Raw genomic sequence first — 4,547 nt, 5'->3', positions numbered from 1 at the left:
GAAAACGTTCAAATTCAAATTATCGAACACATCAACTTGCTATTTTTTATGCAAATTTTACTATTTTATTAAATTCCAAATATTTAAAATAAAATCGCCCCTCCCAAAAAATTTCACTGTGGGAAAGCTATGCTTAATGTTTACATCTGGAGAAATGTCAAAAATCTGCTTTATAATTTAAAAACGAGTATTAATGAAACTACCTTCTTTTTTGTATCATGATTATAACTTCAGAAACCATCTACATACATTTGTGATCCTTGATTCGAATCCATTGTATAGGCTTACAAGTAAAGAAAGCGCCATTTTGTTTGTTTACATTTGAAAACAGCTGAGATCACCTGATTTTCAATTCTCTCATTTACCGCACAGAGTTACATGAAACTACCTTCTTTTTTGTATCATGATTATAACTTCAGAAACCATCTACATACATTTGTGATCCTTGATTCGAATCCATTGTATAGGCTTACAAGTAAAGAAAGCGCCATTTTGTTTGTTTACATTTGAAAACAGCTGAGATCACCTGATTTTCAATTCTCTCATTTACCGCACAGAGTTACATTCAAGTTTCAGAAAAAACTTTAAAATGTAAATTGAGAAATATTTTAGAAAAATGTGCTTTTATTCATTTGAATTGATTAAATAAGAAATTAAAAATGCATGCCAAGTCTTGCATTTCCAACAATAACGATAAATGTGTATGTTCCAGGCAATAGTTTAAAATATTTGTGAAACTTATCGTTTTGCGCTAAAATACAACAATGTGTGTAAAATTCGTTGTCATTGTTTCTGTTTTGAATACCATATTCGTGCCTGCCGGTGGAAAAAATACGTAAATTTGCATTTATTTTCAAGAAAACATATAAATTAAAATATATTTCTTTCCAGAGCGACATGCGGACAAGTAAGGTGATAAATTTGTATAATGAATATCGCGGAAAATCTTTTGCATCAAGATTTCTATTCCAATTTGCATTTGAATTAAGATATCAACAGGGATGCTTTGGAACGTATTTTTTGAAGACAAATATTTTATAAATCTTGGGATTGTTGATTTATTTTAGAATTAAAAAAGCTAGTTTATATTAAAAAATATGTTTAGACTAGAAGTATGTAAACCACTTTTATTACGAATTGAAACGATTTTAATGAATATGGTTACCATTAATAGTAGTATGACAGTTAGATATAATGCATATTTGACAAAAAAGTTAGAATACAAGATTGCGACGTCCTGGCGGCGATGACATATCTGTACAAAAAGTAAACAAGGTCGAACTGGATGTTGAAGGAAAATGTGAGAACAGTCAATTTTCTTAATAATAAATTTTTCGATAGGGCACGTGTTTTAATTGTGCTAAATTCCAATAGCCTTATTCATAAAAACTAAAGTAGCTTTAAAAAAGGTTTATAAAATTTATAATATAAATTGAAAAATGTTTGCAAACGGCAATTTAAATAGCTTTTTAAAATTTTTATTTTTTATGAATAAGGCGATAAAAAAATATGATTTAAAACAACTTTTAACAAGGAAAATACAAAAAACGGTGATTTTTGCGGAAGTAGGTATTGCAGTGCATTTAAAGTTTCAGAGGTTTCGTTTACTTTTAGATAAGAATTGTCAAAATTGAGAAATTCAAAGTATCAGTACAATAATCATAGGAAAGAAGATTGCGCCCTGAATGTTCTGGTATCTTTTTTGGTTTCGGTTTGACAGCCAACTGTTGTGATCATGTGGAAATTTACCACAATGCAGAAAAATATAACAATTAAGTGAAAAAATTTGATTTTTACAAATTTAGAGAGCAGTAGCGCGTTTCAAGAACGATATTTCGGACAAATCGTTAATGAACAACTATTTTTCCTTCCCGTCTGCTTTTGTTTTGACAAAAAAGTTGATTAGTTCTTGCCGGCGATCAAGTCATTTCAACCACAAAATACTATTATTTGCAAGAACCATCCACTAAAATTGTAACTAACCTTTTATTATTTATTAATTCCTTTTTGATATTTGGCAATAGCAAGATGGAAAAAAATTATAAACCAAAATTAGTAATATTTTTATGAATGTAGTTAAAAAGTTCACAGAGGAAACGCCGGAAAACAATGTATTGGCAACGACATTAAATGTATGGCAACTTAGATGTCAACAGAATAATAACTACGATAAAAAAGCATGAGAGAAGTGTGCGAAGGAGGAAATCTTTTCAAATTCAACAAAAAAGCTTTAAATGCCGTTGTAAAACGGTCAACAAATTTCTTATAAAATATTTAGATTTTTACCATGATAAAAACATTACAAGGTAAAATCATTGAGACACAGTCTGACGATTGCCAGCAATATAATTTTAAAATTCGAACTCAAGCTCACACACACATTCTCATTTTTAATCTCAAACAACAACGATTGTGAACAATTTCATTTTTTGATTTTCAATTTCATATAATTTTAAAATGTTTGCAAACGTCAGAAAAAAATCATGGCCGACGAATTGAGAGAATGGTTTTAGTTTCTAATGTTTTTATCATGATTCTTACTAGGTGTAATTGAAACTCAGTCAAATGAGGATTAAGGAAAAGAAAAATTTGAGAATAATAAACAGATAAAGAGATGGGTGTTACTGTATAGAGCTCTTTAAATCTATTTTATTTTTTATGAATGAGGCCATAAGCATACACCGTTTTTATAAGCAAGATGCTATTATTTCTTTATACACTTTTTGGCTGGCGAAATATGTATTTTTTCAACTTAATAAAAAAGCGCATTTAACCACATTAAAATTTTTTAAATATTGAATGGCGCAATGGTGGACATTTCGCTATTTTGCATTTCTTTCATTTTGACGTCATTCGCATTGTCAGATGTTTGAAATTCGTTTTGGTTCGACATTCTGCTATTTCATAATTCTTTCATTCTCATGTCATCCATCTTCGATTTCTTACCTTCCATTGCCGTTCGCATCGTCGAACGTGCCTGTCAAACACTGCCGCCGTCATGCTTTTCAGTTTGGCAGGCACGTCCGCTGTCTGGCAGACAGGTCCGCTGTTAGAAACAGAATAGACAAAAGGGGGCATAGGATTCCATACTTGTAAGTATATATCGTCGCTCCCAACGAAGAGTAGCACATCTCAAATTACCGTGGAAGACTAGCACGTTTCACTTTTCGCGACGAAAACTAGCACATTTCATTATTCGCGTCGAAAAGTAGCACATTTCAGATTTTCGCGTGGAAGACTAGCACATTTCACTATTCGCGTGGAAGAGTAGCACATTTCAGATTTTTGCGTAGAAGAGCAGTGAATTCATATAAGGTGGTACTAGCAGCCGTTCAAAAACCAAACATACATGTATGTTATAATTATTTCTTCACAACTAAGCTGAGAGTTTAATGTTGTGTATGGAGATTTTCGGTATTTTATTACAAATAGAATAAACGTTTATTTTTCTCCTACTTGCTTTGACGCATATTCGCGTCTTCCTCAGGGAATCTATTTATAAATACGAGAAACATATATGCACATTAGGGTGGTCCAAAAATGCATGTGAAAAAGTAAAGTCGGAATTTTTATGCTCTCACCTCCTGTTCTATACCGAAAAAATATACCCCTATTTTTTTATTTTGAAATCAGAAAATATTTAGAGGTCGATTAAAGCGCCCAAAGTATTCCATGTATTTTATATGGGGAAAAATACTTTTGGTAGAAATGGTATAGAATTCAAAAAAACTAATATTTTTCTATCGGAAAACTCTTTTCATCTGCAGGATTCCCAATAATAATACCCAATTGTTTATTTAACAATTTTTTCATCGCAACTATAATTTGTAGGTCCGCCAAAGACCCACAAAAACTCCGAAAAATGCAATGGGGGACAAATAAAAAATCGTTAGTATTAAAAAATGGTTAAATAAATAATTGGGTATTATTACTGTAAGTCTCCTGAAGAGAAAAGAGTTTTCCGATCGAAAAATATTGATTTTCAAGAATTCTATAAATAACACAAACGGCAATAACGCAAATTTGTGTTATTTCCCAATCGAATGTGAAATAACACAAATTTGCTTTATTTCATTTCTCGTTGAGCAATAAGACCAACTTTTATACTTAACAATTTGAGTAATAAAGCAAACTAGTGCACATATGTACGTAGCCACCCAGTTACATTTGACAAAAAGTAGTACATGAACAAGTTAAATGGACGGATTTGTAAGTATACAATTTTGAAAATGCCCGGCGTCGCGGCGGTCCGCGTTCGCGCGCCGCGCCGCGTTCGACGTCGCGCTCGCGTCCCCCGCCCCTCCCCTCCTGCCGCACTATACTGGTAGCATTATAACCGTTTAGAAAAAGGAAAAATGATAAAATAACACTAGTTCACTTCTGAAACTGCTTTTTAATGTCCAAGTAATGGGAATTATTGTGTATGGTGTTATTGCATGCTGCATCCCACCCATAGTGGAATTTACCAGGTGCCACTGCTTTATTTGAAAATTTGCCTATAAAATGTGACTATAAGGCAGCCGAATGTCAGAAAATAAAGCGAGAAA

The 4,547-nt window shown here is 32.2% G+C and overlaps 1 protein-coding gene across 2 annotated transcripts in view; it reads right to left on the bottom strand.

Annotated features, from left to right (window-relative positions):
- The window catches only part of TTLL15 (tubulin tyrosine ligase-like 15), a 36,859-nt gene that overhangs the window by 12,078 nt on the left and 20,234 nt on the right, over positions 1-4,547 (bottom strand). The gene's annotated exons all lie outside the window — the stretch shown is intronic.

The sequence above is a fragment of the Rhagoletis zephyria genome, unplaced genomic scaffold (genome assembly GCF_001687245.7).
Source record: "Rhagoletis zephyria isolate East Lansing unplaced genomic scaffold, Rhagoletis_zephyria_1.1 Rzeph_scaffold_03673, whole genome shotgun sequence".
Lineage (NCBI taxonomy): Eukaryota > Metazoa > Arthropoda > Insecta > Diptera > Tephritidae > Rhagoletis > Rhagoletis zephyria.
Note: the sequence above shows the minus strand (reverse complement) of the source record. Positions and strands in the feature narration are given on the sequence as shown.